This window comes from Procambarus clarkii, chromosome 37, assembly GCF_040958095.1.
Source record: "Procambarus clarkii isolate CNS0578487 chromosome 37, FALCON_Pclarkii_2.0, whole genome shotgun sequence".
NCBI classification, from domain to species: Eukaryota; Metazoa; Arthropoda; class Malacostraca; order Decapoda; family Cambaridae; genus Procambarus; species Procambarus clarkii.
In genome coordinates, this window is record NC_091186.1 from 7,563,905 (window position 1) to 7,587,204 (window position 23,300).

General features: G+C 47.4%; 1 protein-coding gene across 1 annotated transcript in view; it reads left to right on the top strand.

Annotated features, from left to right (window-relative positions):
* The first annotated feature begins 3,118 nt into the window (after positions 1 to 3,118).
* The window catches only part of LOC138372000 (tripartite motif-containing protein 59-like), an 82,933-nt gene continuing 62,751 nt past the window's right edge, over positions 3,119 to 23,300 (top strand). The window contains exon 1 of the mRNA XM_069337048.1: positions 3,119 to 3,187. The gene's annotated coding sequence lies outside the window, so the exon portion shown is untranslated. The remainder of the gene's footprint in view (positions 3,188 to 23,300) is intronic.

The window sequence follows — 23,300 nt, forward strand, 5'->3', positions numbered from 1 at the left end:
GGTAAGGTACATACATACAAGAGATTTTACAAAGAGTGATGGATTTATAGATAGGGCTAGTACATACAATGCCTAAAGCCACTATTACGCAAAGCGTTTCGGGCATGAAAAACTTAAATGACTAAAGCTTAATACTAATTGAGCATAAAGAGTAAAATGAAAACATGGAATGAAAACATAGCTGAAAAAGCAGCACAAATACAATTCTGTCGACAAACAGCGCTCTTTAAAAAAAAAACAGACATTGGTTGATAATAGAGGGGTAAGGTAGGTTACAGGGAATTTATTAGGTATAGCTTCGTTTTTATCTTAAACTGGTTGAGAGAAGTACAGTCTTTAACATGGTTGGGAAGGTCATTCCACAATCTGGGTCCCTTGATTTGTAGAGCATTTCTAGTTTGATTAAGTCATACTCTAGGAATATCAAAACTGTATTTATTTCTGGTGTGGTGCTCATGGGTTCTGTTACAACCTTCTATGAAGCTTTTGAGGTCAGGATTGGCATTACAGTTTAGCGTTTTATATATGTATAATACACATGAGAGAATGTGCAGTGACTTAATGTCTAACATCTTCAGAGATTTGAGTAAGGGTACCGAGTGATGTCTGGGGCCAGAGTTGGATATTGTCCTAATAGCAGCTCTGTGTTGAGTAATTAGAGGACGTAAATGATTTTGGGTAGTAGAGCCCCAAGCACAAATACCATAGTTGAGATATGGATAGATAAGGGAGTAATAGAGAGTCACCAGGGCAGGGCGTGGTACATAATATCTGATCTTAGAAAGAATGCCCATAGTTTTTGAAACTTTTTTTGATATATTTAGAATGTGTCCCTGGAAATTAAGCTTGTGGTCAATGAGAATGCCAAGGAATTTACCATCTAATTTGTTACAAATTTGGGTATTGTTTATTTTGAGATTTATTTGATTAGAGGATTTATTGCCAAACAGAATATAGAAAGTTTTGTCAATGTTAAGGGTGAGTTTGTTGGCAGTTAGCCAAAGATGGACTTCATTTAGCTCAGTATTTACTGTGGCATTTAGAGCAAGGGGGTCAGGACTGGAGTAAATGAAGGTTGTGTCGTCAGCAAATAGAATTGGTTTGAGGTGTTGGGAGGCATTTGGAAGGTCATTAATGTAGATGAGAAAGAGGAGAGGGCGAAGTATGCTGCCCTGAGGAACACCAATGTTGATGGGTAGGGTGGGAGAAGTTGAATTATTCACAGAAACATATTGGAGCCTGTCAGTAAGGTAGGATTTGAGGTATTGCAGGGAGTGTCCTCTGACTCCATAATGATGTAATTTAAGAAGAAGGTTTTGGTGGTTGACAGTGTCAAAAGCTTTACGCAGGTCCACAAATAACCCAACAGGGAACTCATTTTTATCAAGAGCTGTATGAATCGAGTTAAGCATACTAATAAGTGCATCGTTAGTGCTTTTTTGGGGTCTGAAGCCATATTGGCAAGGGCTAAGTATATTGTGTTTGGCTAGATATGAGTAAAGCTGCTTATAGATTAGTTTTTCAAATTTTTTTGACAAGTTTGGCAGGATTGATATAGGTTTATAGTTGTTAACATCTGTGAGATCACCACATTTGTGGACAGGCGTTACTCTCGTTTTTTTTAGAATATCTGGAAAGGTTTGGAGTTCAAGTGACTTGTTGAAGAGCAAAGCAATAGCAGGGGCTAAAGATCTGGAGGCTTTTTTGTAAATTAAAGTTGGTATCTCCTCGAGGGCACTAGACTTGGTTTATAGGAAAGGATTATCTCATTGACGTCAGTGGACTTAATAGGCTTTAGGTACAAAGACTGTGGATAGTTACCTGTAAGATAGTCCTTAATGTCAGTACTGGAAGATGGAATATCGTTTGCAAGGGATGACCCAATGGAAGAGAAGAACCTATTGAACTCAATAGCAGAATCAGAGGCTGAAAGCTGACCATCGTTATTGGACAGGAGTGTTGGTTTGTTTATCTATGATAAAGAAGGAAGTGAAAGTGATATTGAGACCTTACAAAGAGATCTACATGAACTCCACCAATGGTCAGATGACTGGCAAATGCTCTTTAATATCGATAAATGCAAGACCTTGCCTGTAGGGCATAACATTCCACGTCACAACTACCAAATTGCCCACACTACCTTACAACAGATAGATGAAGAATGCGACATTGGAATCAAAATCCATCATTCACTATAAGTTGCACAACAAGTGGGAGCGGCAGTAAAAAAAAAAGCGAACCAAACCTTGGGAATAATCAAGCGTGCCTTTACCTTCAAGTAAACTAAAGTAGTCCTTCAATTGTATAAGTCTCTGGTGCGTCCCCACCTGGATTATTGCATACAGGCATTGAGACCTTATCTTCAGAAAGACATAGCTGCTCTGGAGAAGATGCAACACCGGGCAACAAAAATCATACCAGAGCTTAGTCATCTCTCGTATCAGGGAGAGTTGAGGGCCACTGGCCAAACAACACAGCAAACCAGGCATGACAGGGCGGAGCTCATCGAAACACTTAAAATGCTCAACAATTTGGACGATGTCGATCCGGACACTTTCTTCAAAAGGTCAAATGTAACACGAACGAGGAGCAACGGATTCAAGCTCAACAAGCCACAATGTAGGACAGAAAACAGGAGAGGCTTTTTCACGCGTATGGTGGTAAACCCGTGGAACAGGCTACCAGTCAAAGAGTAGGTAAGGTAAACGCCAAAACTCTACTGGGTTTTAAAATACAGATAGAAAAGATCGTCCAGGCAAATGGGTAGGACCTTTGACAACCGCCAACTTCCTGTCCTCGTTGAGGCCACCAATATTAGTGGCTCTCAGGTTAATTAAACGTCGGCAAAGATCAGTAACCAAAGAAAATGGGAAGAGCACCGTGGCGGGTAAGCGAGCGAGCGAGTGACGTCATCACAACAAAGGTTGCTATAGACGTCTCCACGACTCGTGAAGTTCGCCTGTCTTAAAGACCTGTGTCCACAATACCCGCCAAATTGTCCCTCCCACAGTACTCTCAGGACACTTATGGCAGTGTAAGTGTGTGGTGAGGCCACACCACTGAAGACATTGAGGATATACCACGAGGGAGAGACAAAACTGTTGAAGGAAGGAGTCACTGGCGCCACCTGACCACCTTGTTCCTCGCACTCTCATCATCAGATGTTCAGATTCAGATGTTTATTCAGGTAAGGTATATACATACAAGTGATGTTACATTAATGGATTGATATATAGATAGAGCTAGTACATACAATGCCTAAAGCCACTATTACGCAATGCGTTTCGGGCAAGAAAAACATTAATATCTAGAACTTAATACTAATTGAGCATAAAGAATAAAAAGTGTTGAGAACAAATACAAATAAAGATAAAAAAAAGGGGGAACATGACTGAAAAAGCAGAAATCAATCAGAAATGTTATCATCCTCCGTAAGTACTTGAGTGCATTACCTGGTTGATGGGGTTCTGAGAGTTCTTCTACTTCCCAAGCCCGGCCCGAGGCCAGGCTCGACTTGTGAGAGTTTGGTCCACCAGGCTGTTGCTTGGAGCGGCCCGCAGGGCCACATACCCACCGCAGCCTGGCTGGTCCGGAACTTCTCTTAGAAAACAGTCCAGTTTTCTCTTGAAGATGTCCACGGTTGTTCCGGCAATATTTCTTATAGTCACAGGGAGAACGTTGAACAACCGTGGACCTCTGATGTTTATACAGCGAAGAGTTAGGGGTGACATGATAGAGGTTTACAAGTGGATGAATGGACACAACAAAGGGAATATTAATAGGCAATTAAAAGTATCAGCAGAAGACAGAACACGAAACAATGGGTATAAATTGGATAAATTTAGATTTAGGAAAGACTTGGGTAAATACTGGTTCGGTAACAGGGTTGTTGATTGTTGATTTGTGGAACCAATTACCGCGTAACGTGGTGGATGTGGGGTCCCACGATTGTTTCAAGCGCGGGTTGGACATGTAAATGAGTGGGATTGGGTGGTTATAGATAGGAGCTCCCTCGTATGGGCCAATAGGCCGTCTGCAGTTGCCTTTGCTCCTATGTTCTTATGTTCTCTGATTGTGCCTATGGCACCTCTGCTCTTCACTGGTTCAATCCTGCATTTTCTTCCATATCATTCACTCCAGTACGTTGTTATTTTACTGTGTAGATTTGGGACCTGGCCCTCCAGTATTTTCCATGTGTATATTATTTGGTATCTCTCGTCTCCATTCTAGAGAGTACATTCGGAGAGCTTTGAGACGATCCCAATAATTTAGGTGTCTCAACCATCATCTCAACCGCAACCGCATCTCAACCGCATCTCAACGATGCGTGCCGTATATGTTCTCTGTATTCCCTCTATTTCAGCAATCTCTCCTGCTCTGAAGGGGGGAAGTGAGTACTGAGCTTTCTGCTCCACCATTGTCTGCTCCAACATTGTCTTACACCCCAACATACAATTGTTAATAATAAAAATAATAAAAATTTATTTAGGAAAAGTACATACATAGTTGCAGAGTTACAGTACAAACATTCTGTTTGATTTAAAGATAGAGGTAGTACATACTATACCTAAAGCCACTAGTACGCATAGCGTTTTGGGCAAGGTGAGGTGGGGAAAAAAAAACTTAGACTAAAACTTAATAGTAATTAAGCTTAAGGGGGCGTCTGGTTGGCATCTGGGTCCAAAAATGCAAAAATGAAAACTCATTCGATTTCAATCAAACTTTTTTGACAAGTTCTATATGAAAAGTGTTTCATCTGGTCCACGTTTCAGCATTGTAGCATAAATAGGAAGGGAGAAAAAAAATATTGAAGCAGTTGTGAAAATTATGCAAAAATGGTCAAAATCGATTATCAATCAAAAGTGTCAACTGAAATCATAACTACAACTCTTTGCTATCACAATAGCATATATTAAACAAATATTATTATTAGTTTAATTGGAAAAAAATTTTAAGGAAAAAAAAAAAAAAGGATTTTTTTTTCTTTTTTTTTTTTAAATATTTTTTTTTGGGGCGATTTGCATCAAAGTTACACACCTGACTGTACGTAAGCCTATCTGTAAGGATGCCAATTTTGGAGAAAATTGGTTGATGTCAACCCCAGCCACAGATTTTAGAACCTTAGACTTTATTCATTTCTGTTTTTTTTTTCAATTGACACAAACGTTTACAAAACTCATTCTTTTTTTATTCAATTTACATGAAACTTACACAGTATATGTGGAGGGCATGTCTCTACATTGGGGGGCTTTCATTTTTCTCTAAGTTCATTTATTGATTTTATAATAGCAATAAACATGCCATATTTGCAAACAAATTTTGGGGAACTTTGAACATTTGTATTAGGAAAACTAAAGATGTTTTGGAAATTCTAAATCCCCAAATCCTTTATTATATGCTAATGTGTCAGAAAAGTGTCACAGAATAATTTTATCTGAAACGTGTGTTCTGAAGTGTGGACTTGAAAATGTGTAAAAAAACGTTCAAAAAAAAAAAAAAAAAAAAAAAACTCCCTTTCTATTTACGCTGCAGTACTGAAACTTGGGACAATTTAAGCACTTTTCATATACAACTAGAAAAATAATATTGGTTGACATTGAACAACTTTCATTATAATAACCAGACGCCCCCTTAAAGTATAATTGCATTGAAAGAAAAAAATAAAAATAATAAAAGATGAAAAAAGGGGGGGAACATGGTAGAAAATAGCCAATATACAAATTGGTCAACAAACAGCATTTTTTTTTCTTCAACAAAAATGTTGTGGTATGGAAATAGGACTATGGAATTGTTGGAGGTGTAGATGTAGGCCAATAGAATTGTTGGGGTAAATTATATGCCAATGGCATTGTTGGGGTGTGGACATTGGCCTATCGAATAATGATAACTTTTATAATAATAATAATAATAATGAGAAATTCCACTGGGACTGTGTAGTGTTGCAAACCCATGACCAAGGCATTGCCAGCTGCATACTCTACTACTGTACCACCACTGACTTTCTTACAATCGGATTTCTACTGATATCACAGGAAGTCTGTGATATCCTGATATCACAGCCCTGAAGCCAGTCCAAGTTTTATATAAGACCCCAAGCACTCAGGTGAAGGATAAAGTACTGTAGTTCAACACTGTATGCACAACTTCAGATACACAGAAAATCACACTAAGGTGATATACATCAATGAACAATCCGGTGAGGCTGTGAGGTGATGCAAACATTGCAGGTTTGCATCATCTCACAGCCCGAGGGAATTTTCTCATTGATGTATATCACTTTAGTGTGATTTTCTGTGTAAATAATAATAATAATATTATTATTTATTCAAAAGATTGTGTGTACAAAGAACATAAGAATATTGTTCAATTGAAGGGACAGAAGTTACACATACTAATGAAGCCACTATTACGCAAAGCGTTTCGGGCAAAATTAATAATAATATAGAAATTTTTTAATTAAAGTTGTGACGGGATAAAACACTTAATACTATTAGAGAAGTTGATACCTGGTTGATGGGGTTCTGGGAGTTCTTCTACTCCCCAAGCCCGGCCCGAGGCCAGGCTTGACTTGTGAGAGTTTGGTCCACCAGGCTGTTGCTTGGAGCGGCCCGCAGGCCCACAAACCCACCACAGCCCGGTTGGTCCGGCACTCCTTGGAGGAATAAATCTAGTTTCCTCTTGAAAATGTCCACGGTTGTTCCGGCAATATTTCTTATGCTTGCTGGGAGGACATTGAACAACCGCGGACCTCTGATGTTTATAAGCTAACAAAAGTAAGCTAACAAAATGAGAATGTTCAAGGAAAATAAAAAATTAATACAAAGAAGGTGATACTTAAGGATGACAAGCATAGACTATTACATTATGGAGTCAGTAGTTCTAGCAACAGTACAGTAGTTTATTTACATTAATTATAGAATGGAAATACAAGGTGTAATTTAGAAAAGCAAGTGAACTATTCCTCATAACATTTTCTTTGAACATATCTGAACATAGAGTAACATACTATAATTTAAGGTTAATTTGGCCAACACTTACAAATAACCATGTTCATAAAGGACACGAGTAAACACTTTATCAAAGAAATGCATGAAATTAGATGACATTAAATGTAGATAGTAATTGTAGAAATTAAATGTGTGTACTCGCTTGAATGAACTATATGGGGCATAGCCGATTCATTCCAGTGTGGAATTCATTCCATCCGTTCGGCCCCAGCAACTCCCTCCCCCCCCCCCCCCCCCCCCGAAAAAAAAAATACAATCACATTAATGCATATGCCAGTCCACATTTGCCTTATGAAAAATTTAAATAATAAAGAATTTGAATTGCAATGATATAAATTGATATTGCACGTTACAGTACTGTACTTACCCTACCAGTTGAGTTTTGTAGTGCAAACTTTGTTAGTCTCAATATCCTGAGAGTGCCACACATATGAATATAAATTGTTTAAAGAACAGTAACTTTTCTAACAAATGTACATTATACACTACAGTCTGTACATAAAGTACAGACCACTAGAATCACACTACTGCAGTACACTTATATCATATAAACTACACTTTGTACATTTAATGTCATTAGAACTGTGCTGTACAGCTCAATTGGTACTCCCAGGTAAGTTATGGCTAGTGATGGGTGCTGGTCTAGTTGCCTGGGCATCCTCAGAAGGTGAGTTCTTGCTAGTGCTGGGTGCTGGTCCACTTGCCTGTACATCCTTAGAAGGTGAGTTCTTGCTAGTGCTGGGTGCTAGTCCAGTTGCCTGGGCATCCTCAGAAGGTGAGTCCCTGCTAGTGCTGGGTGCTGGTCCAGTTGCCTGGGCATCCTCAGAAGGTGAGTCCTTGCTAGTGCTGGGTGCTGGTCCAGTTGCCTGGGCATCCTCAGAAGGTGAGTCCTTGCTAGTGCAGGGTGCTGGTCCAGTTGCCTGGGCATCCTCAGAAGGTGAGTCCTTGCTAGTGCAGGGTGCTGGTCCTGTAGGCCTACTGTGAAATCGTACCAAAAACTTTTGAATCATAGATTGTTTCTTTGTTGTGAGCTTCATTTTAATATCTTTCATGTCCTTTAGGTGCAGGTAATAATCTGTCAGGTCTTCATTATCAGTTACAGCAACCAAATCAAGCAGATCATTAACCTTTTGCAATGATGCAGCATATGGAATAGGTAACACACTGTCATCTTCCTCTTCCACATCTTCATCATTATTACCAGTAACAGACTGGATAATCTCATCATCAGTTAATTCACCATAAACTGGATCATCAGCATCATTATCTAACCCTGCATTCACATCAGAAAGTTGCAAATCTTCCTCACATGCATCTCTGAATGTCTCAAAAATCACATTATCAAAGCCCTCAAAATCAGTCATCTTCATCTTCATTCTAACCAGGTACCGGACTCAGAATTTTATTCCATGCATTCTTTAATGTGGTGACCTTTAACTCGCTCCATTCTTTGGCCTAGTTGTAAATTGCATCTTTAATTGAATATTTCTTGAAGTTTTCTAGTGTTCTACTAGCCTTTGTATGAACAAATCCACAAGGGCCGTGACGAGGATTCGAACCTGCGTCCGAGAGCATACTTTGTATCCTTATTAGTCACTGTGTTGCTCGGGCTCCAAATATGGCACCCCCCCCCCCTGTGTGCAGGAAATAAATTCTTGGCAAAATTTTTTTTCTCTTCTAATGTTTAAATAAAGTCTCTGATCACAGGAAACTAAAAAATAAATATTGTACGTGACATACTTTAGCCGTGATGGAGCTGGGAAGTTGAGCAAATTTTGGGCACTAGGCGATGGAGCGCTCGGGGTTCATCACTATGCTCAAAATTATGGGGCTTATATATGTGACATATATATATATATATATGTCGCACCTAGTAGCCAGAATGCACTTCTCAGCCTACTATGCAAGGCCCGATTTGCCTAATAAGCGAAGTTTTCCTGAATTAATATATTTTCTCTAATTTTTTTCTTATGAAATGATAAAGCTACCCATTTCATTATGTATGAGGTCAATTTTTTTTATTGGAGTTAAAATTAACGTAGATATATGACCGAACCTAACCAACCTTACCTAACCTAACCTAACCTATCTGTAGAGGTTAGGTTAGGTTAGGTAGCCGAAAAAGTTAGGTTAGGTTAGGTAGGTTAGGTAGTCGAGAAACAATTAATTCATGAAAACTTGGCTTATTAGGCAAATTGGGCCTTGCATAGTAGGCTGATAAGTGCATTCTGGCTACTAGGTATGACATATATATATATATATATATATATATATATATATATATATATATATATATATATATATATATATATATATATATATATATATATATATATATATTTTGAGATATATACAAGAGTTGTTACATTCTTGTACAGCCACTAGTACGCGTAGCGTTACGGGCAGGTCCCTGGAATACGATCCCCGCCGTGAAGAATCATTTTTTCATCCAAGTACACATTTTACTGTTGCGTTAAACAGAGGCTACAGTTAAGGAATTGCACCCAGTAAATCCTCCCCGGCCAGGATACGACCCCATGACATAGCGCTCGCGGAACGCCAGACGACTGTCTTACCACTACACCACGGAGACTATATATATACAGTGGTACCTCGGAATGCGAGTGTCCCTGTATGCGAGTTTGTTACGGCCCTCTCGGGACGCAACGGGGTTCTTACTCTGATGTCGTTAGAGGAAGTTGTATCCGACCCCAAGCCAGTAGTGGCTTTCAAGGGATGTGATCCGTGACGCAAGAAACTTAAAGGGGGAAGGGAAAGAAAGTTAAGAACTTAAGATTATAATTGTTCCCATCACCAAATAAATAATATATAAAAGAGTGCACAGGGGGAGGGGTATTAACACTTATTTACAGGGGAAAATACACTGTAGTCTTCTGCTGAAGACTTTGGACACAGGCTCTCGGTGCTAAATCCTCGGTGCTTCTTCGTGGCCTCACAACGAATCCTCTGAGAATGCTGAGCCTACCCTGGCCACAGGTCAGCCAAAACACAGGTCCACTGGGGACACCGCCGTGGAGGCCGTCAACCACACGTCCAGCAAGTCTGCTGGCAGGTTCCGGATCAGCAAGGCTGGTCAGGCCACTCCACGGGCGATATTGGGGTAACGCCCTAGACAGGAGCCTCGTGTGATATCACAAATCACTCTCCTGTCCTCAGTACCCCAGTGGATAATCTTCTCCAGCAGTCGGTCCCGGGTATGACGATCCTTCTACTGCCACTCCACTGGCAGGGTAACACCACAGTGTTCTTCCGGGGGACGACTTCACAGCTGCTGCAGCAAAGCACTAGGTATGGAGACGGCTGCCTTGGGTAGACTGACTCAACTTCCAACACAGCGGTCCCAGGTCGACTCTGTAAGCAGACACGTCATCAATAACTGGGACACTAAGGCACCTCACTTACAGGCTCAGACACAAACGCCCACCTATCCACTCCATAGATGGCGCTGGTGTCTGAGCACCACCTCACCAGAGGTCAGCAGCGGCTGTGTTGAGCGCTGAACCGGACTGGAAACTGGCCCTCGAGGCCAGTACACCTTGTCCTCACCAGGTGTCGTCGTCCATTTGGTGGGGGTTTCGGGAGCTGACCCACAGATGGCGCGGTCGTCACTGTTCCGTGCTCGGACGCTGGATCCGGGTTCGTAACACCTCCCCACCAAAAAGAATTTGGTTTGGGTTTCTAGAAAGAGAATTACAAACCAAATTAGTATGGCGACACAACTCCAAATGGACTCACTTACTCTATGAACTGGAATGGCGAGGCTGTCTTGTCCACGGAACCGTACCACTGGGGAACTCTCGCACAAAGGAAACTTGCAGATGTAAGGCAATGACCTGCCTGATGTACTTCTCCACACCTCCACCGAGATGTTAATCCGGAGCATAATCTCACACCTCTCGAGTAAGGATCGGTGTAGACACGATCTGGGGCGACTCGACACTTCCCTGTGTCGTGGCATCGATGATGGCTGGTTACAAACGGCATTTCTGGTACCGTTCCGGTAGTCCTTCAGGGATACGGGAACCTGGAATACAGGGGTCGGATCATTTAGAGTCACAGCGACAGTTACATCAGTACTCACAGTAGACTCCTCTACTAGGCTCACACCTAGTTCCAACGGGGCTGTTCGTACATCGTAGATGGCATTCGCTCTGCCACCGTCAGGTCGACCAACGTTCCGCATAACGCTGTATTGAGGCTCAGCAATCACGCGGGGGGTGTCAACCTGTCGGAAACAGTCAATTATATTATCGTTTCTCGTACCTCCTGTATCAACCATCACCTTCCAGGTCCCTTCTTCGACTGCACCACTCACTGTGCACGTCTCCAATCCCTGGGACCTCTTCACGATGTTCAAGGGAGCCATCATCCTTCGGGTCGTCCACTGATCCTTACTGAGGACACACACGAGAATCAAACAAAATATCGCTAAGAAACATGGGGCCAATTGAGGGATAAGCTTCCCGAGCCTGTCATGTCCATAACCGGCTATATCCACTAGCCTGGTTTGGACCAAAGAGGGCACTAGACCTTTCGAACACACCTCACATACCTCTGACGTCTGGGGAATCTCTGGCCGGTTCAATGAACGCTGTACAATGCCATACCGCAAGTACACATCCGCCTTCGCTCCAGACTCGTTGGTATCCGTGGGTGCCTGCTCACAAGGCCTCTCTTCTTGCTCAGGTACTTCTGCCATCGTAACCTCATGTTCCTTGTCGAGAGAAAAATCAGGAGACACTGCTAGAACATTGTAGACTCTGTCGTCAATCTGTAGGCGAGAGGAAGGATTAAATATACCGAAATCCGGGTCTGACTGTACCTGGATATTACCACTGCCTGTTACCTCAGACCTTGCTGTTCTGGCTGACTCGTCCGCGACCTTGGGAAGATTGATGCTCCAATCTGTCACCAAGTCGTTGGCTAGTATCACGTCAATCCCAGCCAGAGGGAGGGTATTGACTACTGCCAACTCGCAAGTGCCGCTGAAATAAGGCGAGTCGAGATGTACTGGCACTAAGGGGGCGATGTACCGCGTCCTTGGAAACCCAACCAGGACAACCTTTTGTCTCCCATCCACACTTACTCCCTCGGGTAACGAGCTCTTCACGATCAGGGACTGGGCTGCTCCACTATCTCTGAGCACTACAACTGATCTACCAGTATGATCACTCGATACATACCCGCCTGAAGTGTGAGGGGAAAACAATCTGGGTTCTTCCTGCGTCGTCGTCGACTGGCTTCCTGCTGGTGGTGTAACACAGCTCATCAACATCACCTCCCTTCGTGCGCCGCCACCTCTTCTGCCTCGGCACATAGCAGCTACATGCCCTTTCTGCCCACAAGTCCAGCACACCACATTCCTCCTTGGACTACAGTATTTCGGACTGCTAGGACTAGTCCTTCGAGGGCTACTTGGGGGCGTCTTCTTAGCACTTTGTGGGACGGGTCTTTCCTCTTCGTCATGAGGTCTGTCAAACCGGCGCTGGTAATTCCTTGGGACGTACTTAGCAGACGGCCTATGAGTCAGGATGTACTCTTCAGCCATGGTGGCTGCTGCACTCAAGGTCTCCACCTGCTGCTCTTCTAAGTATGTCTTGAGGTCTCCAGATAAACAATCCTTGAAGTCCTCTAGCAGTATAAGCTGCTCGAGGTCTTCTTTGGTCTCCACCTTCCGAGAGGTACACCACTCCTGAAAAAGTCGCTCCTTGATGGTGGCGAATTCGGTGAAAGTGTGCTCTGAGGTCTTCTTCAGGTTTCGGAACTTCTGCCTGTATGCCTCAGGTACTAATTGGTACGCCATGAGCACAACCTTCTTCACCCTGTCGTAATCGCTGGAGTCGTCAAGGGATAACGTGGAGTAAGCGATTTGGGCCTTCCCAGTCAAGACTGACTGTATCATGATGGCCCAATTCTCCCTTGGCCACTCCAAAGAGGCAGCGACTTTCTCGAAGGCTGCAAAAAACTTCGAAACTTCCCTCTCATTGAATTTGGGGACCATTTTGATGTTCCTTACCGGATCGAAACCGCTGGTGTCCGTTGTTGGCCTCCGACCACCGCCTAATCGCAATACTTCTAGTTCATGTTGTCTCTGTCTTTCTTTTTCTTCCCTCTCTCGCTGTTTCTCTTCCCTTTCTCGCTCTTCTCTCTCTCTTTCTCGTTCTTCTCTTTCTCTTTCTCGTTCTTCTCTCTCTCGTCTCTCTTCTCTTTCTCGCTCTTCTCTCTCTCTTTCTCGTTCTTCTCTTTCTCTTTCTCGTTCTTCTCTCTCTCGTCTCTCTTCTCTTTCTCGTTCTTCTCTCTCTCGTTTCTCTTCTCTCTCTCGTTCTTCCCTTTCTCTTTCTCGTTTCTCTTCTCTTTCTCTTTCTGCTTTCCTTTCTTCTAATTCTAAACGTCTCATCTCTAATTCTTTATCTTGTCTCTCTCGTTCCATTTCTAATTTCTTCCATTCTATTTCACGATTTATCTCTAGGGCGCGCATTTTGACTGTTAGGAAGCTGATATTAAGCTCACCTGCATCACTGTCAATGTCGCTTCCCTTATCTTCCTTTTCCGTGGAAGCTATTTCCTCACCTTCTTTTGTACTAGGAGCCTCGCCTTCCTGTTTCTCTTCTGCCTTCAAGTGCCGGTGAACCTTGGACAAGATCTCCACACGGGAATCACTGGCACGGATCTTGATCTCCAGGTAGGCGCTCACTAGTACAAGTTCCGGTTTGCTCAGATATTTTAATCTGGCAAGACAGTCCACTCTGTTCAGAAAAGCCTGAACATCGTCCAGATCATCGATGGTAGCTTTTTCTGCCATTGTCACAGATGGAACACTTAACTAGCACTTAACACACTGCTTACACGTTAGCACTTAACGCACCGAGCACTGTTCCCAGCAAACAATTTTAGGTTGCCACAACATATCTGGAAAGTATTTGAAAGTATTGGAAACGTTTGTTTTATCGTATCAGATACGATATTGTGTGTGGACTTTGTGACGATAATCTCCTTCAAGAGATTGAGCCTGCTCTTCCCTTCATAATTACGTCGTCACAATTATATAAAAGACTATGGAAGAAATGTCAAACAACGACAACAACACCAGCACCAGCAAGGCTTGCCAGGGTGAGCAGAAACGTATGCATCCAGCCACCTGTTCGAACTCCAACCACCAAACTACCCGTTGATCGCTACGGCTCCGCTGATTGGTCGCCGGTCTGGCTGCACCTGCACTCGCCCCCAATACTACCCGATGTCTGGGGTCGCCCCAACATCAGTCTTCAGAATGTTCCGTGCTTTCGTAGCCAGCACACCTCCCAGCTAGACTCTAGAGTGTACTGAGAGAGGTGGTGGCTTTAAGCCAATATTCCAGCACCTCCCACTTACTGTTGTATTGCACTTCTTGTTATTTTGCCTTAACGTAACTTTTCATTTTGTCATTTAAGAATTCTTATTATTTTGATTCATTGATTTTATTATAAGAATTTGTGCATTATTTTCATGTTTTGATTTATTTAACGTAATTAAAATTTCATTGTTAAAGTTTACTTGTGTTTTGTGTGTCTTCTCCTTACCTTACCACAGACGAAGTTCCAGTTTTTCTATTTTTTTTATAACTATGTGACGAGGCCATACCCCTAGCCTTAAACAGCCGAACACCAACGCGTTACCGTCACAAGTTATATGGGGGCCTGTCCTAGGAGCCTCACTCAGGTACTGGTGCCAAGTGGTAATTTATGGTAAGCGTATTTAACTCTGTTAACGTAGCTTTACTATTTTTCATTCAATTTCATTTTTTATAAGGTGCGGTGTATTGTGCATTACGAGAGTAACATATAGTGAAGGTGAGACAACTTTGGATTACGTGGTGACTGTAGGCCTCAGTCATACTCTTAATTGGTCATCTCTCCCTCCATGTTATTACTCGTATTTACCATCTATGTCCCTTGAATATTTCTCATTCTGACAGATCATCATATTGGTACCCTGGTACTGTGGTCTGCCCCGGGTCAAGAGTACCCAATCTTCTGCAATCTGACTGTAGGAGGACAAAGAGGGCCATAGTTCCTCTAGCTCGAACTTTAGTTGCTGAATTGGGACCTCAGCAGCAGTTCTCGTCACCAGTTGACACCTCGCACCCCTACACGTCAGTCAGAGATGATGATACATACAACGGTAGGGAATTAGCTTATTTTTTCAGAGCACAAAAGTTCGCTAATTCTGTAAGTATCATATTAAATTCAGTAGGAAAAACTTGCTTTATGTCCTATAGAGACTTGGCAAGGTATGCCTACATCCTTGGACTACCAATTTTACTTTTGAAGCATTTAACTGTTTCATTTGTTTTCGAAACTTTGTTTCATTTGTTAGTAGGATTTTCTTGCCCTTATTCTCTTACATGAGTACCGGGTACAAGATTTCCTGCGCCCTTGATTTAATTTAATCATTTAATATCTTTCACTTAACGTTAATTGTTAAAGATCACACAGGATAGGTACCAGTTGCCACGTTGTCCTGTTTCTGACATTTCATTATTGAACATTCGTGTACCTTTATTTGCTAATTTCACCATGTTTCGTCTCCAAACTTTCCGTGCAAATCCAGCAGGTGAAATAGGGACTTTAAGTCGTGCCAAGAGGACTGAACTACAAACTCTTGCACATGAGTATCAACTAGAAGTTCCCTACCAAGCCAACAAAAATGACCTACACAACCTGTTGCTGGATTACTATTTAGAGCAAGGTAAGATAGACTCTGACACTCATGAAACTTACTATATTGCAGATAAAACTGATTTGGCAACGCTGAAACTCAAACTAGAGCTGGCCAAGATTGAACGTGAGCAGCAAAGGGAAGCCCTCGAACAACAAGAACGAGCTGCTGCCATACGAAGAGAAGAACAAGAACGCGAGGCTGCCTTGAGGAGAGAAGAACACGAACGTGGACTCGCCCTCCACGAACGTGAGGTCGCCTTGCTCCATGAACGTGAGAGAGTACAGCTTGAAACAAAACAACGAGAGTTGGAAATACAACGCGAACATGACAAGCAACAAGCAACTCTAGCTCTAGAGTGTCGTCAACGTGAAATCGCCTTGGAAACTTCCCACTTCACTCAACGCCAACAAGCTACTGCCAATCTTCCCGTCAGTTTTAATATATCACATGCAAGTAAGTTAATGCCATCCTTTGTAGAAGCAGAAGTTGATGTGTTCTTTACCACCTTTGAAACCCTTGCTAATCAACTCAGTTGGCCTGTCGACCAATGGGCCACACTTCTCAGAGTCCATCTTACAGGTAGAGCTGCAGTCACACTCAGTACTTTGGCGTCTGAGAATGACTACTACACTCTGAAACAAGCAGTGTTGGACGCCTACCTCCTCTCTACTGAAAGTTATAGAAGGAAATTCCGTGACCACCTGAAGGCAAGTACCACTACCTTCCTTGAGTTTGCTAACACGAAACGGAGGTATTTCATGAAATGGCTGGAAGCAGCACATGTCTCTACTTTTACAGAACTCGTCAACCTGATGCTTGTTGAAGAATTCTTGAGACGTGTGCCGCCTCCTGTCCGCCTCTACTTAGCAGATAAAGAAGAAACCGACTACCTGAAGTGTGCTAAGTCGGCTGACACTTTCAGCCTCATCCACCGGCTGACACCTGAACCATCCTCCAGTAAGAAGTCGTGGTACAGTTACGAGAAGGTGAGCCCCGATCAAGCTGGTTCACAACTGTACTGCAAATATTGTAGACTCTATGGACATACCATAGACAAGTGTGGTAAGTCTCAATACAAGGGAACCACTGACCAACAACGACCCAAACCAACTCCTCCTAAGTCCGGTAAGCCTGTGATGAATGTTGGTGTTGATGTTAATGATCTTTCTCTTTTCAGTAACCACCTGTATACTGGAACTGTCTCTGCCAACGGTTCAAATCCGGAGGGACGTTTCAAATTGAAGATCTTGAGGGACACAGCGGCTCTACAATCGATCATCTTGAAGTCGGCTGTGCCCAACATAGTCTACACCGGGGAAACAGTCTTCATCACTGACCTCACTGCTACCACTCCATACCCTCTCGCCAGAGTCCACCTGAATTGTCCCTACGTGAACGGGGAAGTCCAAGTCGCCGTCAGGGAAAAGCCTTTTCCCATGCCTGGAGTGCAACTTCTCCTAGGCAACGACTTGGCAGAAGACCTGCAACCGACCAACCTGATCGTCATGGACAAACCCCAGGTGTGTAACTCTGTGCCAAGTAACCCTATTCTTGAGTATGTTCCAGCAGAGGTTCAAGAGAGTGATGAAGTTTCTCCTCCGGTTCTCGTGACCACCCGTGCGCAAGCCGCACGTCCACAGCCAGCTGACTCTACTGCTACCGCTGTCCCTCAAGACCCTCAGAAACTACCCCCGCATCTGACCAAGTTGGAGTTCCGTAAGTTGCAGAGGGAAGATCTTACTTTAACACCATTGTTTTTCCAGGCTGAGACTCAACCCGACAGTATTCCTGGGTTCTTCCTAGAGAACGACTTGCTCTACCGCAGATATAGACCCAGTAAACTGAAGGAGGAGGACGATTGGGCCAACACCGAACAACTTGTGATTCCCACCAGCCTGCGGCCCACTATTCTACACCTGGCCCATGGAGCATTCTCCCACTACGGCTTCAACAAGACTTACCATGGGATTCGCCAAGACTACTACTGGCCAGGTATGGTAAATAACGTCAAACAGTACGTAAAACAGTGTCATACATGTCAGATGGCAGGCAAACCGAACGTCTCCATTCCCAGAGCACCACTGATTCCCATACAGGTGCCTGCGGAACCTTTCCACAGACTCATAATAGACTGTGTTGGTCCTTTACCTCGGACCAGTTCAGGTAACGCCTACATCCTAACCATCCTGTGTCCTACCACCAGATTTCCCATAGCAGTTCCAGTGAAGAACATCACGGCTGCTACGGTTATCAAACATCTACTGAAGATCTTCACTCGATACGGATTTCCCAGGGAGATTCAAAGTGACTGTGGCACCAACTTCACCAGTGATCTCTTCAAAAGGACACTGGAGGAGTTCAACATCAAACAGGTATTGTCCAGCCCCTATCATCCTGCTTCACAGGGTTCTCTTGAACGTAGTCATCAGACCATCAAAGCACTCTTGAAAAAGTTTTGTAGTGAAACCTCAAAGGATTGGGATAAGCAGATTGACCTAATAATGTGTATTTTCAGAAGTCTCCCCAATGAGTCCCTAGGAGTATCTCCTTATGAGATGCTCTACGGCCGTAAGTGCCGTACTCCCCTTAAGGCTTTCAAAGACTCTCTCAGAGATGCCACCTTCAGTGAGCATCAGAATGTGCCCCAGTTTCTTCAAAACCTTCAGCACATTCTAGAGAGAGTCCACCGCTTTGCCCATGATAATCTATTGAAAGCCCAGGTGAGAATGAAGACTCATTACGACCAGACCAGCAAAGTAAGAAAATTCAAGCCGGGAGACTCCGTCCTTGCTTATTTCCCTATCCCAGGTTCACCTTTACAAAACAGATTTTCAGGACCCTACTGCGTCAAAGAGTGCAGAAGCAACAACACATATGTCATAGAGACTCCAGATAGGCGGCGGAAGACCCAGCTGTGCCACGTCAACCTCCTGAAGCAATATAATGGTACTCCTCCCACTGTCTTGATTAACTATTCCACATTCACAGAACCCTACATCCACAGTGAGACCATCCCGGCTTCTTCTCCCGAAAGCACTGACAAGGAGTCGGCGCCTTCTAATTCCAAAATCCTTAATGATCTTCCCAAATGCTTTCAGGATAATACTCGTGCTCCTATGCCCTCTTCTAATTCCACTCTCACCTCGTCAGATAAGCCCTTCATCCTCCATGTCGACGCCAATGGTACCGACGTGGGTGGTGTCGTGATGCAGCAACGAGGCGAGAAGAATACACCTGTCAGCGACTACTGCTACAAGGATCTACGGAACAATTGGCAAGGAGCTACTCTTCCTCATCCTGAAGCTTCAGCACTTCACTCCACACCTGAAAAGTGCTCGGTCCACCATCAATACGGACCACACCACCCTACACCTCCTGCAGCACGCCCACTTCTCATCTCAACGTCTTCTACTATGGGCTTGCTACCTGCAGAAATTCAACCTGGAGACACGCTATACCAAGAGTCTGACAACATCTTAGCCCATGATCTCTCCAGAGTTTATGAAGTAGAAGCGACTCCATCCATTACTCCACCACATAACGACGTACTTCTTCCAGAACCGCAGGCTTCGGGGGAGAGTTGTGATGATAATCTCCTTCAAGAGATTGAGCCTGCTCTTCCCTTCATAATTACGTCGTCACAATTATATAAAAGACTATGGAAGAAATGTCAAACAACGACAACAACACCAGCACCAGCAAGGCTTGCCAGGGTGAGCAGAAACGTATGCATCCAGCCACCTGTTCGAACTCCAACCACCAAACTACCCGTTGATCGCTACGGCTCCGCTGATTGGTCGCCGGTCTGGCTGCACCTGCACTCGCCCCCAATACTACCCGATGTCTGGGGTCGCCCCAACATCAGTCTTCAGAATGTTCCGTGCTTTCGTAGCCAGCACACCTCCCAGCTAGACTCTAGAGTGTACTGAGAGAGGTGGTGGCTTTAAGCCAATATTCCAGCACCTCCCACTTACTGTTGTATTGCACTTCTTGTTATTTTGCCTTAACGTAACTTTTCATTTTGTCATTTAAGAATTCTTATTATTTTGATTCATTGATTTTATTATAAGAATTTGTTTGTGCATTATTTTCATGTTTTGATTTATTTAACGTAATTAAAATTTCATTGTTAAAGTTTACTTGTGTTTTGTGTGTCTTCTCCTTACCTTACCACAGACGAAGTTCCAGTTTTTCTATTTTTTTTATAACTATGTGACGAGGCCATACCCCTAGCCTTAAACAGCCGAACACCAACGCGTTACCGTCACAACTTAAATAGGTTTCCAAAACTTATAACCAAGACATATGTATCTAACACTAATTTGAGATGTTGTGGCAACTTTACACTCCTAACATGAGTCATTCATAATCCATTCATATACCAATATGAATCTCTTATGAAAGGTTTGAGCCAATAATCTGAACCCTTTTCACATCTTTGTGTTTAAAGTTAAATTTCTTGAAATTAAATTATATTTTATATTATATTATTTTTATTATATTTTATATTATATTATTATTTTCAATTTAAATATTAAAACCAATTTAAGGGTAAAAAAAATCTAATTTATATTTCTTTTATTATTTACTAACAATTATAATTATTTACTAACGGAGAGAGGGGAGGCTGTACGGCGGAGAGTGGGGGCTGTGGCGGACAGTGGTGGCAGTGGCGGATAGTGGCGGCGGGCAGACAGTAGCGGCAGTCGGACAGTGGCGGCGGCGGGCGGACAGTGGCGGCGGTGGCGGATAGTGGCGGCGGGCGGACAGTGGCGGATAGTGGCGGTGGGCGGACAGTGGCGGCGGGCAGACAGTGGCGGCTGTGGCGGATAGTGGCGGCGGGCGGACCGTGGCGGCTTTGGCGGCGGTGGTGAACAGTGGCGGCGGGCGGACAGTGGCGGCGGCGGGCGGCGGTGGCGGATAGTGGCGGCGGGCGGACAGTGGCGGCGGTGGCGGATAGTGGTGGCGGGCGGACAGTGGCGGCGGGCGGACAGTGGCGGCGGTGGCGGATAGTGGCGGCGGGCGGACAGGGCGGCGGCGGGAGGACAGTGGCGGCGGTGGCGGATAGTGGCGGCGGCGGGCGGACAGTGGCGGCGGCGGGCGGACAGTGGCGGCGGGCGGACAGTGGCGGCGGCGGCGGGCGGACAGTGGCGGCGGCGGCGGGCGGACAGTGGCGGCGGCGGCGGGCGGACAGTGGCGGCGGCGGCGGCGGCGGGCGGACAGTGGAGGCGGCGGGCGGACAGTGGAGGCGGCGGGCGGACAGTGGAGGCGGCGGGCGGACAGTGGAGGCGGCGGGCGGACAGTGGTGGCGGCGGGCGGACAGTGGTGGCGGCGGGCGGACAGTGGTGGCGGCGGGCGGACAGTGGTGGCGGCGGGCGGACAGTGGTGGCGGTGGCGGACAGTGGTGGCGGTGGCGGATAGTGGCGGCGGGCGGACAGTGGCGGCGGGCGGACAGTGGCGGCGGTGGCGGACAGTGGCGGCGGTGGCGGACAGTGGCGTCGGGCGGACAGTGGCGGCGGTGGCGGATAGTGGCGGCGGTGGCGGATAGTGGCGGCGGGCGGACAGTGGCGGCGGGCGGACAGTGGCGGCGGTGGCGGACAGTGGCGGCGGTGGCGGATAGTGGCGGCGGGCGGACAGTGGCGGATAGTGGCGGTGGGCGGACAGTGGCGGCGGGCAGACAGTGGCGGCTGTGGCGGATAGTGGCGGCGGGCGGACCGTGGCGGCTTTGGCGGCGGTGGTGAACAGTGGCGGCGGGCGGACAGTGGCGGCGGCGGGCGGCGGTGGCGGATAGTGGCGGCGGGCGGACAGTGGCGGCGGTGGCGGATAGTGGTGGCGGGCGGACAGTGGCGGCGGGCGGACAGTGGCGGCGGTGGCGGATAGTGGCGGCGGGCGGACAGGGCGGCGGCGGGCGGACAGTGGCGGCGGGAGGACAGTGGCGGCGGGTGGCGGATAGTGGCGGCGGCGGGCGGACAGTGGCGGCGGCGGGCGGACAGTGGCGGCGGCGGCGGGCGGACAGTGGCGGCGGCGGCGGGCGGACAGTGGCGGCGGCGGCGGGCGGACAGTGGAGGCGGCGGGCGGACAGTGGAGGCGGCGGGCGGACAGTGGAGGCGGCGGGCGGACAGTGGAGGCGGCGGGCGGACAGTGGTGGCGGCGGGCGGACAGTGGTGGCGGCGGGCGGACAGTGGTGGCGGCGGGCGGACAGTGGTGGCGGCGGGCGGACAGTGGTGGCGGTGGCGGACAGTGGTGGCGGTGGCGGATAGTGGCGGCGGGCGGACAGTGGCGGCGGCGGTGGCGGACAGTGGCGGCGGTGGCGGACAGTGGCGTCGGGCGGACAGTGGCGGCGGTGGCGGATAGTGGCGGCGGTGGCGGATAGTGGCGGCGGGCGGACAGTGGCGGCGGTGGCGGATAGTGGCGGCGGGCGGACAGTGGCGGATAGTGGCGGCGGGCGGACCGTGGCGGCTTTGGCGGCGGTGGTGGACAGTGGCGGCGGGCGGACAGTGGCGGCGGCGGGCGGACAGTGGCGGCGGTGGCGGACACTGGCGGCTGTTTCTGGCGGTGGTGGCGGGCGGTGGCGGGTGGCGGCGTCTGTGATGAGTGGTGGCGGCTGGCGGTGGTGGGTGGTGGCGGCGGTGGTGGTGGCGGCGGCGGTGGTGGTGGGTGGTGGTGGCAACGGCGGCTGGTGGTGGTGGGTGGTGGCGGCAGTGGTGGTGGGTGGTGGTGGCGGCGGCGGCTGGTGGTGGTGGGTGGTGGCGGCGGGTGGTGGGTGGCGGCGGCGGCTGGTGGTGGTGGGTGGTGGCGGGTGGTGGTGGGTGGTGGCGGGTGGTGGTGGGCGGTGGCGGGTGGCGGCGGCTGTGGTGGGTGGTGACGATCGGCGGTGGGGGGGGGGGGGCTGGTGGCGGCTTGTGGTGGCGACAGTGGCAACGGGCGGTGACGGCTGATAGCGGGTGGTGGTGGCGGCTGGTGGCAGGTGGTGGTGGCGGTGGCGGCTGGTGGTGGTGGCGGCTGGTGGTGGTGGCAGCTGGTGGCGGTGATGGCGGCTGGTGGCGGTGATGGCGGCTGGTGGTGGTGGTGGTGGCGGCTGGTGGTGGTGGCAGCTGGTGGCAGTGATGGCGGCTGGTGGCGGGCGGTGGCGGGCGGTGGCGGCTTGTGGCGGCTGGTGGTGGTGGCGGCGGTGGTGGGTGGTGGTGGTGGTGGTGGGTGGTGGTGGCGGCTGTGGTGGGTGGTGGCGGTGGTGTCGGCGGCGGCTGTGGTGGGTGGTGGCGGCGGTGATGGGTGGTGGCGGCGGCGATGGGTGGTGGCGGCGGCGGTGGTGGTGGGTGGTGGTGGCGGCGGCGGTGATGGGTGGTGGTGGCGGCGGCGGCTGGTGGTGGTGGGTGGTGGTGGTGGGTGGTGGCGGCGGGTGGCGGTGGTGGGTGGCGGTGGCTGGTGGCGGGTGGCGGCTGGTGGTGGGTGGTGGTGGCGGGTGGTGAGTGGCGGTGGTGGGTGGCGGTGGCTGGTGGCGGGTGGCGGCTGGTGGCGGGTGGTGGCAGGTGGCGGCTGGTGGTGGCGGGTGGCGGCTGGTGGTGGCGGGTG